We start from the raw sequence: 15,570 nt of genomic DNA on the forward strand, positions 1-15,570 counted from the left end.
TATATTTCTTTTCTATATACTCTCTCTTTTTTATTTGGTCTTCCAAAATAAATAATCTAAAAATAAAATTTATCTAATTACAGAAATAATTATATTGAAGAAAGAAATAAAAATAATAAAACATCAAAATAATAATAATAATATTCAAATTATATTTCCTAAAAAGAATATGAGATTGATATGCTTAACGTGATTGAGTTATAAGTTAACTTAAAATTTTTTAAAAATTAGATTTCATAATGAAATTAATTTTATAATTCACATTAATTTATAACACTTTTTAGATCAATTAAAACAGGCTTTTCATATAGGCAAACTCATGTTTCAAACAAAAAACAAAATTAACTAAACAAAACATGACATTTTTTTTCTTATCAAAAAGATTGGATACATTAAAGCCATTGATATTAATAAGCATAACATTTGATAATCATAAAAACAACACAATCATAAATAAGAACAAATACTACTAAAAGTAATAAACAAAGACATCATCACATCATAAGGAAAGGACTAGCAAAAGAAATTACAAAGAAGTACATCTAAAACTTATAGGGTCCCTGGTCTGGAGGAGTTGGCTTATTAAACACTGAAAAATAGCTAATATATCATAGCTACATTTATGTTCACTGAGTCAAACTGACCTCGAATACACCCCATATCTTCTTGGTGATGTGCATCCTACTAGTTTAGATGAGTTTAAATTTGATCAAAATGTCTCTCCATCCGATCAAATTGTTGGACCATCTCCTGAAAGTAGTTCTAACCAGGTCCCTTAGTAGGTGCAGGTGCTCCTTCTCCCTCAGTATCCTCACTAAAACTCTCATTTCTCCCAAATAAGGAACGTAAAGTGGCATCAGTGAAAAAGATTTGCATTTTAGTGGGAGGTTTAGGAATAATTATGTTGTACTTCTTTTCCAAAATGTAGGTCACTAATATCCTAGAGCGATATTTTTCTTCCTCTTATGATGATGAAGCCCAATTTTAGAAAGGTTGTGAATCTAATCCAAGATGAGTTGGGCATCATACATTGGTTGTCCTGTCATGATTAAATAGGCAACAGTGGATAGAAGATGAGTCATATTTATACAATCACCAGCCTTAAGAATAATTGAAGTTCTTAAGACATACTTGATGACCTTGGCATTTTTGGTTCAAAGTGTAAACTCTAGCTAAGTGACATACTTGAGTTACACCTCTAAGAGTTTTATTTATCTCAAACCAGTCATAGTCAGATTTATAGGTTAAGGTATATTCTCTAGTCCCATGAGTCCATAGGTGAAGAAAATTTCCTAGATCTTCCTTAATGATTTCTACATGCTATTTTTTTGAAAATGAATCAATAGTATTGAAGGAGTAATTTTGGAGGCTATATACCTATAAAAAGAATCCTCATTATCTTAAGATAGGAAGATGTTGTCCCCACCCCTGGATGAAGATCCCTTAGTAACTCTAGAGTGCTTGCTAGAACTTGTCATTCCTAGGTTAGTGCCTCTAGAATGATTCAGGAAGGGTTTAGAAGTGAATGAAAATGATTTGTTTAGCCCTTCTATTTAAAGAAAAATGATCCATCGTACAGTACAAAAATGTCATCATATGTACAATTCTATGATTGTACGGAATGAAAAAAATTTTGTATGGATGAACAATAATGACCAAAATAAAATGACTTTTAGTAAACAAACAATTTATGAGGCATCCTTTTGTACATACTTTTTGACCATATGATCGTACAGATGAATAGGTGTTCGTCCGGGATGATCAATTATTTATGATTTTTTTAATGACGGTTAGGTTCGTCCCCCAAAAATAATGACATATGGATCATACAGACAAAATTTGAGTTTGTACATACAATCAGTTATAATAACTTATTCTACCCAGATAACCATTTGCATGTGAGAAAACAAATATATAATGATCGTACAGGATGATGATATATTCGTACAGTATGATCTATGTTAAATATTGCAATTTTACACATTTAACTCAAAAACAACAATTGACATGCTAAAAATTTATACAGTATGAAAATAATTTTGCACAATACGAATAAAACACTTCGAAAATGTAATCCATAAAAATTTCTCAAATTCAATCAGCTTTACACAAATGATAAATGTCTAAATTAAAAAAAAATTAAAATAAAAATAAAATAAAATAAAAACACTCACAACTAAAATAAAATAAAATCAAACACACATAAAAATATATCAAATTTGTAGAAGATTTTACCTAAGAATTAAGATCAATCACACCTAACCTTGTTCTTAAGGTGTTAAAAAGTATGAAATGATAGAGGTATTGTAAAAATACATGTAAGCTAATTTTTAGTTGAAATATGATTCAATTCAATTTCTCTTTTGGATACATGATCTATAATAAAATGATGCCTTATGTCTACATGTTTGATTCTAGAATATTGAATAAGATTTTTTGAAATGTAAATGACACTAGTACTACCACAATAAATTAGAATTATTCCTATTATAAATTCTAAATAAATCAATTATTATTTCAACTAAAGAATTTGTGTCGAACAACCTCCTAAGGTAATGTATTCATCTTTAGCAATAGATAGGGTTATAAAATTCTATTTTCTACTTGACCAAAAAACTAAAAAAAATTCCTTTAAATTAACAAGTTCTAGATATACTTATTCAATCAACTCTACAACCTGTAAAATCTGAATATGAATATCTAACAATCTTAAATGAAAAGCTATACTTAAGATACCAAATTTCTAAGTTTTGATTTCTCAAAAGATATCATAAAATTTTTTTCGCTGCTGTCAAATGTGATTCTTTTGGATCAGATTGAAACCTACCATAAAAATAAATACTAAATATTATATCCGATTTGCTAGCAGTCAAATAAAGCAATGATCCAATTGTACCTCTAATTTTCTTTTGATCAATAGATTTTTCCTTTTGGGTCCATATCCAACTGAACTGAGGAACTCATAGGTGTACTTATTAGAAAAATGATCACAAAAATTTTTATTTGTAGATCCAAAAATGATCATCAATTTAAATTTAAACAATGAGTATATCATCTCCTAATTTCTTTAAAAAGAGGGTGGTGTCAACACTTCCTTTTACAAAAGATCTCTCTAATATAAAAGTACTTAACCTATCTTACCAAGCCTTAGGAGTACATTCCAATCCATACAATAACTTTTTCAATTTATACACATGATTAAGGAATTTAGAACTTTCAAAATTTTGAGGTTGTTCAGCTTAAATATCCTCTTGAATCACCCAATTCAAAAAGGAACTTTTAACTTCCATTTGAAATAATTTAAATCCTTTAAAATAGGTAAAGTCTAAAAAAATCCTAATTGCTTCAAGTCTTGCTACAGGGGCAAAAATCTCCTCAAAATCATGAAATTTCGTCAGGGATGTTAAGCCCTTAAGAACAAGCCCGAGGCTAAGCAAGAGGGGGGGGGGGTGAATTGGTATTTTAAAAAATTTTCTTTAGGTAAAGCACAAAGTTAAAACCAAAAATACCACAAAAATCAGAGTGCGAAAAATAAATAAACGATGAAGCAAAAAAAGAAAGATCACATCGGATTTATAGTGGTTCGAACAATCCTTGACCTACGTCCACTCCTTGGAGGCACCCTCCGAGAATTGCACTAACTAAGCATCTCTCCTTTAGCTCCCACAGCTAAGCAGAGAAGCCTTTACAATAGACTCCTTTTCACCAACCATAGTGTGGAAGAGAATCGACTCCTTTTACTTCCTCTTGAAGCGGGCAGAGAACCCAGACCTTTTGCTGAAGTAGACCTCCTAAGAACCTCCCAAGGACGAAGGACGAAGAACAAAGACGACGACTTAGAACCTTGCTTGGAGCAACCTTTGTGAACCATCTCATAAACTCCACCTCAGAAGTTCCTCTCCCTCCCTCTCTCTCTCTCTGTCTCTCAAGGCTCTCTCAAGTCAAGACAGCAGCACTCAAGGTCCTTAGAATGAGAAAATTCGCGTCCTTTAAATAGAATTTTAGGAACCGACTTTATCATCCAGGATGATAGGAATATAATTCTGGCCGATCAGTACAAAATAAGCTTAATCAACTAGGATGATTTGGGATGATCAGAAGTAAATTGGTTACATCGTCCAGCCTGATACAATATCGTCCTAGCCGATTAGTTCAAATTCGAGTATAATTATCCCGAATATCGCCCAGAATAGATGCTGGCCGATGTCAATCATCTAGGACATCGTCACGGATAATTCTGTGATTGGCCCGGTCAATGTGATTGTATCAATCAGCCTTAATTTCTTTCTATAATTGTCATATTAATTTAGGCATAATTGTGCTGTATCGTCCAGGCCGATATAGAGATCATCCGGGCCGATATTTTAAAATAAAGAATACCTAAATTGATCATGGCGGCTGATTCTTTCTAATTTGAGCCTATTGTCCTAGCCGATACAAGTATCATCCAGGATAATTTTCTTAATGATGACTGCTTAACCAGAATGCCCTAATTAGGGTTTCTATTTTTAGTTGAATCATCTTGGATGATATGAACTTCATCCAGGTCGATGTACTCAAAAAAGAAAAACTCAGAAAAACCCTAAAGTGTGTGTGTGCAAGGTTACTTAGCATCAGGAACCACTTTTATAATTGACTCAAGAAAAGAAAAAAATATAGACTTGAATCAACCTAAATCTACCCGATCTTGAGCTGGCTTGAGTTGCATTCGATCATGTGGTCCTAAAAAATTAGTAGGCAAAGCAGTCATAGAAAAACGTGAATGTTTGCATCATCAAAAGTCTAATCTATAATCTCAGATTCACAACAATCTCCCCCTTTTTTATGATGGCAAACACAAACAAAGAATTACAAGTAGTTATGGTAGTTCAGTAAAAACAGTGTGACAAAAATGCAATTCACTAAGTTCCATAATTCAAAGTACAAGATACATCAACCTACTCCCCCTTTTCACTTCACAAAAAGGATGGAAACACAACAAAACAAAAATAAAAAACATAACAAAAAATAAAATAAAGCACAAGAAAAACAAACTATAGAAAACATAAACTAAAACTAGAAAAATGAGGGACCCTGATCATCAGACGGAAGTGGTGGTGGTGGCTGCTGAAAGTAACTAGAGAGCATAGCAAACTTTGGCCCAAACCAGGTCATGTCCTGGTCGTGCTGCTGCTGTTGATGTATAACATAGGCATTTAAACAAGTCTCAAACTGATCATATCTCTCCACCAACTGATCAAGCTGTGAGTTCTGGCGGAGAGGAACAGGTTCAGGAATAGGAGCTGGAGCCGCCTCCTCCTCGGCCCCCTGAGCTTCCCGATCCCATGGGTGGAGACGAGTACTGTGAAGGGCGTTGAAGGAATTATTTGAGTAGACGGGTGGCTGAACGTCGGGAGGAGAAGGGTATTGACGCTGGTATTTAGATTCTAGAATGTAGGCAATGACGTGTCCTAGAGCAAGAATGGTCTTTCTTCTATGACCTGGATCTTGAATAGTAGTCAAATGCTCGATATAGCAAAAGATTAGGTCTGTGGCATTGAATTCTCTATGGGCCATAATGTAAAAGGTAGAAAGTGAAATAAGTGAAGTGATGTGGACTCGGTCCCTGACTTTTGGAATAACCGAATTGCAAAGGACATGCTGGATTGTCCTAGCATCTTTGAGTAAAGAGCAAGTCTCTCCAACATGAAAGTGTGCATTAGTATGGCAAAGAATGTGATTTGCATTGGACCAGTCAAAGTCAGGATCAGAGACAAGGGTATGCAGCTTATCCCCAGTGGTGGACAACTGCAACTATTCAGCACAATCTTGATATATGATCTCGATAGGACGTCGATTAACATAAGAGGTGAGAGCAGTATAGGAAGAATTTATGCGGAGGTTTGCATAAAATTCAAAAAGAAGTTCAGAACTAAAGGGGACTCTGAGGGTGAGAATAAAGTAAAGAGAAGTGTGGGTGAAAAGATCCAGTACCGGATAGGAGAGATAGGTTGGATTGATTGTTTGGGAGAGAGTAATGCCGCACTCTTTATAACGGTGATAGGTAGCCTGATCGTTTGCCTCCCGAAAATGAGGATCCAGCATGCTCCTCGAGGAGCTACCAGATGTCTGATGATCATGCTTTTCGCCAGCCATTTAGAAGAAAAAAGTAGGGAAATAGTAAGCAATAGCAAGTAGAAAGCCCAAGAGGTGTGAAGAAAAAATGGCTGAATTCGGGCTCTATTTAAAGAATCGGTCAGATCATCCAGGACGATCGCAGGATCATCCAAGATGATCCGGTGAAAATAATGTGAACAGCCTGATTGGTTAAAAAGGTGGTCTGATCGTTCGGGCCTATCAGACATCAGCCGGGATGATTAGACACAGACGATCGTCCCGAGGAGTCAGGCCGGACAACCGTTAAAAAAGCAGATCGTCCAGGACGATTAGGTGAATTGTCCAGGACGATGCTCAATAATGGATCGTACCGACCAAATTTAAAATATTTTAAATCATGTGTCACGTGTATCGTCTAGGACGAACTGTGGATCGTCCAGGACGAATAGTGGATCGTCTAGGACGAATAGTGGATTGTCCAAGCCGATTGTCCAAAAATGGATCATCTTGGGCGATTTTAAAGATTTTAAACGTACTAACATGTGTATCATCCTAGACGAACAGGTGTATCAGATGGGACGATAACCAATAAATGCATTGTCCAGGATGAAAAAAGATATCAGCCAGGATGATCAAGATGATTGTAATAGAGGTCGATCATATCATCTAGGACGATAAAGGATCGTCCAGGATAATTAGAGAAGAAAAGTCAGTATATTTAGTAGATGAAGTTTTTGAAACACGAAAAAACCGATCATCCAGGATGATATAAAAATCGGCGAGGATGATGTGACAAAAAATTTCAAATCAAAGTAGGGATGGAAATGATCAGAGAAGGCCCAAAAATAACAAGAAAAAATTAACAACGATAAAATAAATAGCCATAAAAATGGTTTTTTTTAATCAAGGCATGAATATGATATAGTCTTCATGTGATTGACTTTAAAAATTTGTAAGTTAATGAGTTAAGATCTTCAAAAATCCAAAAAATAGTAAAATATCCGATCATGTTAACCCTAAGCTCGGACTTCTTTTAGGGCAAAATTTTCTTTTGAAATCAAAGGGCCTAACTCAGAAAAAACATTTGGATAAGAAAAAGAAATTCAATCAAGACTTGGTTTCAGAAAAATATCTTATAAATAATATATCAAAGTAGTTTGTTAAATCGCAAAAACTCGAAATCAAGTCCTTGAAATCTCAAGTGATATATGAAATCTTCTAAGTTTTAAGAGTTGGAAGAAAGAAAGATAGCTTGCTTTTGATGGGCTCATTTTATGCTTCTTGTTCATTGAATGACGCATTTTATGCATCTTTCCATTGTATATATTTTTTCAATTTGGTGTCATTGCGCATCTTTTATTTTTTCCATCATTGGCCACTTTTTTATGATTTTTGTAAGCTATATTTTTTTCCAAAAACTCTTAAATATTCTTAGTTGTGAGTATATCTTCTAGATATTAGAGAAAAAAACTCACTCTCTAATATAGGGAAGAACAATCCACAAAATAGAATAAAAAATCATGTGAGAGATTCATTGACATGATAATGAGAAAACTTGAAGTAACATAAAAACATTGACTATTATGGTATAACCTAGATTACTGTAGCAAGGTAGAAAAGATCTCAATTGTAAAATCTAATTGTTAATTTGAGATAGACTTTTGGTTAGAAAAGAAATTTTTACCACCAAAATAGGTTAGAGAGAGAGACACAATCAACGGTATTTTACCCTTGAGGAGATTAAGAGATATAAAACATTAACTTTAAATTTTTAAAATAGAAAATAAGGCTTAAGATATTAATTCAGCGATGATTTGAAAAAGAAAAATAAGCAAGGCATATGGAAAACTAAAGTACCAAAAAAACAACTAACGAAATAAAGAAATAAACAACAAAAAAGCTAGAAAAATACAGCAAAGTAATCAGCAGATAAAACATCAATAAAAATTAAGTTCATGCATTAATGTCAATCACTCCCAATCTGTTCCTCAAAGTGCTGAAACTATCAAAGGCCAGTGGTTTAGTAAAAATGTCAGCCAGTTGATTCTCAGTTGCCATATGATGTAACTCAATGTCTCCCTTAGTCACATGGTCTCTAATAAATTGATGTCTAATATCAATGTGCTTAGTCCTTGAATGTTGGATAGGATTCTTAGAATTGTAGATGGCACTAGTGTTGTCACAAAGAATTGAGATGGTGTCTATAGGTAATCCTAAATCCAGTACTTGCTATTTTAGCCAAAGGACTTGGGCCACACAGCTTCCTAAAGCAATGTACTCAACTTCAGCAATGGAAAGAGCAACAGAGTTTTTCTTTCTACTAGACCAGGAGACTAAAGATTATCTTATGAATTGGCAAGTTCCAGAAGTACTTTTTCTATCCACCTTACATCCTGCAAAATCAGAATCAGAAAATCTAATAATCTCAAAAGAAGTGTTGTGCCTAGTGTACCAAATTCCTAGGTTTTGGGTCCCTAAAAGGTATCTAAGAATTCTCTTAACTACAATCAAGTGGTATTCCTTAGTGTCAGCTTAAAATCTAGTACAAATATAAACGCTAAACATTATATCAGGTCGGCTAGCAGTCAGGTAAAGTAAAGATCAAATCATCTCTCTGTACTTCTTCTGATCAACTAATTTTCTATTTGGGTCCATGTCTAATTGAATTCCTGAGGTCATGGGAGTATTAATTGGTTTGTCTTTATCCATTTCATATTTCATCAAGATTTCTTTTATATACTTTATTTGGCTCAAAAAGTTTTATCATCTAATTGTCTAATGCTAAACTCCAAAAAATAGGACAATTCTCCCATCATACACATCTCAAACTCCTTACTCATTATTTTAGAAAAATAATCACATAGCCTTTTATCAGAAGATCCAAAAATTATATCATCGACATAGATTTCAACAATGAGTAAATCATCTCCTACTTTCCTCAGGAAAAGGGTGGTGTCTATACTCCCCTTAACAATCTCCCTTTCTTAAAAGAATGTGCTAATCCTCTCATACCAAGCTCTAGGTGCCTTCATTAATCCATATAAGGCCTTTTTTAATTTGAAAATATGATTTGGAAATTGGAAACTCTCAAAACCTGGGGGTTATTCTACAAATGCATCATCTTTTATTTCTCCGTTTAAAAAGGCACTCTTAACGTCCATTTGAAAAAGCTTAAATCCCTTATAACAGGCAAAGGATAATAGCACTCTAATGGCTTCCAATCTAGCTACAGGGGCAAAAATCTCCTCAAAATCTATCCCTTATATTTGATTATACCCCTTAGCCACTAATCTTGCCTTATTCCTAACAACCACTCCAGAATCATTCACCTTATTCTTAAAGACCCACTTGGTTCCAACTACACTTTATCCCTTATGTCTTTTTACAAGCTCCCAAACATCATTCCTAACAAACTAGTTCAACTCCTGCATGGCTAAGATCCAAAACTCATCAGTACGGGCTTGGTTTAAGTTGGTGGGTTCAGTCATTGAGATAAACATAGAATGGTTCACTTCCTTCCTAAGTCCATGTCTAGTCCTAACTCCATCATAAGGGTCTCCTAAGATCTAATCTTTTGGGTGACTCGAAGAGTATCTCCAATCTCTAGGCAAAGTGTATGAAGGTTCAACCCTTTCCTCCAGATCTACATTTTCTACTCCTTGGGTAACCTCTCCTACTCTTTTAGTGTTCTGGTGCTCTTCCCTCTTTTCTAAATTTTCTACTCTAGTGGTAATCTCTCCAACATTATCATCATCCTCAACTCAAGGCTTTATAAGATTAGACTCATCAAATATTACATGTGTAGTCTCTTCCACCAACAAAGTCCTCTTATTAAACACCCTAAAAGACTTCCCAACACCAGATTATCCTAAGAACACTCCTCTATCAGATTTTGAGTCAATTTTTTCTAAGTGAGACTTCCCATTATTGTGAATGAAAACCTTACAACCAAAGATATGAAGATGGGAAAGATTGGGTGTCCTACCCTTAAGGATCTCATAGGGTGTCTTATCTAATTTGGCTCTAACATTCACCCTATTCAACACATAACAAGCTGTGTTAACCGCTTCAGCCCAAAAGTATTTTGGAAGTGAATACTCAGCAAGCTTGGCTCTAGCGGCTTCCACTAAGGTTCAGTTCTTCCTTTCAGTACCCCATTCTGCTGAGGGGTCCTAGAAGCTGAAAAGTTATGGCTAATCCCTTTGTCCTCATAAAATTCTCTAAATCTCTCATTTTGAAACTCTCGCCTATGGTCACTGTGAATAGTCAAGATCTCACAACCTAGCTTTTTTTGAATCCAAGTGAATAAAACTTTAAACTCATCAAATGACTCATTTTTGTGTGACAGAAATCTAATCCAAATAAACCTTGAGTAGTCATCGACAATCACAAAACCATAGACTTTTCCTCCCAAGCTGGCAGTGCTAACGAGTCTAAACAAATCCATTTGAAGGACTTATAAAGGTTTAGAGGTGCTAATGTCCTTAATGGAGTGAAAAGTGGAGTGGATTTGCTTTCCTAATTGGCAGGCATCACAAAGGTGGTCTTTTAAAAACTTAAGCTTGGGGACACCACTAACTAGGTCTTTTTGGGTCACTTTCCTAAGGATTTTCATACTGGCATGACATAATCTCCTGTGCCACAACCATGAATCATCAATAGTAATTTTTAAGAAAAATGAAGCAGCACATTCAATATTATTTAAATCAAGCATGTAAACGTTGTTGATCCGCTTTTCCTGCAAAATAATGTTATTATTTAAGCTCATAATGCATGAATTTGTCAAAAATTTTATGATGAAGCCCTTGCCGCAAAGCTGATTGATGCTGAGCATGTTATGTTTCAATCCATCTACAAGCAAAATATTTTCAATCAAAAGATTCTTGGAATTACCAATTATACCTTCTTTTACCACCTTCCTAGTGGTGTTATCTCCAAGAGTCACCTTGCCTCCTGTCATGGTCCCCAGCACTATGAATTGATTGGCATCGCCAGTCATATGTCGAGAGCATCTGCTGTCCAGGTACCACATGCTCTCACGAGGCCTTTTGTGAGAGCTTGCCTACAAAATTATTAAATGTCAGATTTAAAAACCCAAACATATTTGGGTTCCTTCTTATGGAAAGTAGAATTCAATGCATGCTGTGGATCATGTGACTTGGGTCTCTAGACCAAATATGGGCTATGGTAAATGGTGCAAGTGTGTGCTATATGTCTTAGCATGCCACATGAAAACATCTAACTCCAGAAAAAAGATGCACTAATCTACTCTTATGGTGATGCTTTTTATGCGATGCATGAAATAAAGATTTTTATTTTCAAAGATTTTTAAATTTTCTAATGTTTTATATTCTTTTTCTAACTCAGAATGGGACAATTTTAAAGAAACATGAGAATCAGATAACTCAGCATGTTTTTTGTTTAATGCATCATACTCATTAAGTAAAGCCATGTGATTTGAATCAATTTTTGAATGATCTTTGAGAAGAATTTCATTCTTATTTTGTAAATTAAAAATTTTCAATTTCAGGCTAGCGTGAGTTTTCTTAAGTTTCATATATGATGCATGTATTTTTTCAAAAACTTCAATGAGTTGCTCATATGTTAGTTCACATATCTCATCTTGGTCACTTTGGCCAAGATTATTGTCCGCCATTAAGCATAAGTTTGTTGTCTCCTACTCAGGTTCAGTTTCAGAGGAATCCACCCAAAACGCCTTTTGGAATTTCTTCTTGCTCTTGTCCTTTCTGAAGTTTGGTTTCTCCTCACCCTTCTCCTTACTTGTGTGTGCCTTTAGAGTAGGACAATCAGCTTTAACGTGCCCAGGCTTCCTGCATTCAAAGCAAATTATTTTATTAAAATTCTTAAAAATTTTGCTACCCTTACCTTTATTCCTCTTTTGATGATTCTTGTGCTTCTTTCTTAGAAAGCTCTTAAATTGCCTTGTGATTAAAGCAACATCATCATTTTCAGACCCGGAAGAGTTATTGTCCGAATTGTTTGCCTTAAGTGCCACCATTTTCTCTTTCTTCTTTTCACCTGCATCAAGATTTTCTTTGGTTCACCCCTTGCTCATAAGCAATGAGTGAACCAAGTAAGTTATCAATTGAATATATATTTAAATCTTTATATTCAAATATTGCAATAATTTTTGCATCAAAAGAGGAAGGCAAACATCTTAAGATTTTGTTTACTCTTTCATAGTTAGAAAGTTCTCTTTCTAATGAATGCAAAGAAGTAACAATATGAGTAAACCTTGTATACATTTTAGAAATCAATTCAGAAGGTTTCAAGCAAAAAAATTCATAATCATGCAAGAGAATATTCAAACAGGATTGCTTGACTTCATTAGTACCTTCATAGGTGATATACAATTTATCCCAAATTTTTTTACTAGTAGTGCAAATGGAAACACGCATGTAATCTTCTGATTTTAAAGCATAGAAAAAATAATTCAAACATTTTGTATTTAATTGTGCTAAATTCCTATAATATAGAGTCCATTCAATAAAAGAAAGTGGAACAATAACGCCATTCAATTTTCTAATTGGAGCTGTATAACCATCTTTAACAAGCATCCACATGCGATAATCAATTGATTGTAAAAATTAGACATGTGAGTTTTCCAAAAATCAAAAGGGATATTATTAAATAAAGGTGGTCGGGTAATAGAATACCCTTCCCTAGTATTACGATTTTCGTTGTTAGTAATGGATCAAAATTCAAAAAGTATTCAAACTTAGATTTTATGAATCCTGCTCTGATACCACTTGAAAGTTCATTAGGAATGTTAAGCCCTTAAGAACTATCCCGAGGCTAACCAAGAGGGGGGATGAACTGGTAATTTAAAAAATTTTCTTTAGGTAAGGCACAAAGTTAAAAGAAAAACTCCACAGAAATCAGAGTGCGAAAAATAAATAAACGCGGAAGCAAAATAAAGAAAGATCACATCAGATTTACAGTGGTTCGGTCAATTCTTGACCTACGTCCACTCCTCGGTGGCACCCTCTGAGAATTTCATTAACTAAGTGTCTCTCCTTTAGCTCCCACAGCTAGGCAGAGAAGCCTTTACAACAGACTCATTTTCACCAACCCCGGTGCGGTAAAGAACTGACTCCTTTTGCTTCCTCCTGAAGCGGGCAGAGAACCCAGGCCTTTTGCTGAAGTAGACGTCCCAAGAACCTCCCAAGGATGAAGGATGAAAAATGGAGACTACGACTTGGAACCTTACTTGGAGCAACCTTTGTGAACCCTCTCACAAACTCCCCCTCATAAGTTCCTCTCCCCCCCTCTCTCTCTCTCTCTCTCTCTCTCCCTCTCCCAAGGTTCTCTCAAGTCAAGACAGTAGCACTCAAGGTCCTTAGCATAAGAAATTTTGAGTCCTTTAAATAGAATTTTAAGAATCGATTTTATCGTCCAGGATGATAGGGTCGATTAGTACAAAATAAGCTCAATCAGCCGGGACAAAAAATTGGTTACGTCGTCCAGGCTGATACAATATCATCCTGGCCGATTAGTTCAAATGCGAGTACAATCATCCTAAATATTGCCCGAAATAGATGCTGGCCGATGTCAGTCATCCCGGACATTGTCCCGGATGATTCTACGATCGGCCCAGCCGATGTGATCGTATCAATCACCCTTAATTTCTTTCCATAATTGTCAGATTAATTTTGAAATAATTATGTTGTATCGTCCAGACTGATATAGAGATCGTCCAGGCTGATAATTTAAAATAAAGAATACCTAAATTGATCATGGCGACTGATTCTTTTTGATTTGAGCCTATCGTCCTGGCTGAAACAAGTATCATCAAGGATAATTTTTTTAATGAAGGCTGCTTAACCAGGATGCCCTAGTTAGGGTTTCTTTTTTAAGTTGAATCATCCTGGACGATATGAACTTTGTCCACGCCGATGTACTCAAAATAAAAAAAAAAACATATAAAACACCTAAAGTGTGTGTGTGCAAGATTACTTAGCATTAGGAATCACTTTTATAATTGACTCAAGAAAGGAAAAAATACAAACTTGACTCAACCTAAATCTACCCGATCTTGTGATGGCTTGAGTTGCATTCGATCTTATGGTCCTTAAAAATTAGTAGGCAAAGCAGTCGTAGAAAAATATGAATGTTTGCTATCATTAAAAGTCTAATCCATAATCTCAGATTCGCTATAAATCAATCCCTTCAATTCGATTATACCCCTTAGCTAACAATCTAACTTTATATCTAACAACAACTATTAAGTTATTTATTTTATTTTTAAATACCCACTTAGTTCCAACTACACTTTAATTCTTTAGTCTTGTAATCAATTCCCAAACATCATTACTTACAAACTAATTTAATTCTTTTTACATGGCTAAAATATAAAATTCATCCAAAAGTGCTTGATTAACATTTATAGGTTCTATCATTAAAATAAAGGTAGAATGGTTTATATCTTTTCTAAGTCCACGCTTAGTCTTAGCACCCTCACAAGGTTCACCTAAAATTAAATCCTTAGGGTGGTTTTTAGAAAATTTCAATTCTCTAGGAAATGAGTTTTGTTTCTCCAAATTTTCATCCAAGTTTATCTTCTCAAACCTTTGGGAGTCATTTTTTTAAATTATCCTCTTCCAAATTTGGCTCTTCCAAAATTTCATATTCATCAAATACAACATGTGTGCTTCTCAACTACCAAAGTTCATTTTTTAAATACTATATAAGATTTTCTAATACTAGATTATTTAAGAAAAATTCTTTCATCTTATTTTGGATCAAATTTTTCTAAAGGAGATTTTCTTTTATTATGCATGAGCACCTTACATCCAAAAATATACAAATGTGATAAGTTAGGAGTTCCTCTTAAGAAGCTCATAGGGTGTTTTATTCAATTTTGATCTAATATTCACCCTATTCAGAACATAACATATAATACTAACCGCTTCAGGCCAAAAACATTTAAGAAGTGAATATTCAGCCAACATGGATCTAGCGGCTTCAATTAATATTTTATTCTTTCTTTTGACTAGCCCATTCTACTGAGGAGTCCTAAGTGCAGAAAAATTGTGATCAAATCTATGTTCTTTATAAAAATTCTCAAATTTTTCATTTATAAATTCACCTCCGTGATCACTTAGAATTGTTAAATTTTCACATCCTAATTTCCTATAAATCCAAGTTGAAAAATCTCTAAATTTCACAAATGATTCACTCCAAGTTGAAAAATCTCTAAATTTTCTAATAGGATGCCGTAAAAGCGGACTTAGACCTAAAGACTAATTTAAGCAGGATTGGCTGCCGTAAGAGCGGACTTAAGCCAAAAAGCCAATAGGATGCCGTAAAAGCGGACCTAGACCTAAAGACTGATTTAAGTAGGATTGGCTGCCGTAATAGCGGACTTAAGCCAGAAAGCCAATAGGATGCCGTAAAAGCAGACTTAGACCTAAAGATTGATTTAAGCAGGATTGGCTGCCGTAAGAGCGGACT

The sequence above is a fragment of the Dendrobium catenatum genome, unplaced genomic scaffold (assembly GCF_001605985.2).
Source record: "Dendrobium catenatum unplaced genomic scaffold, ASM160598v2 fragScaff_scaffold_1634, whole genome shotgun sequence".
Taxonomy (NCBI): domain Eukaryota; kingdom Viridiplantae; phylum Streptophyta; class Magnoliopsida; order Asparagales; family Orchidaceae; genus Dendrobium; species Dendrobium catenatum.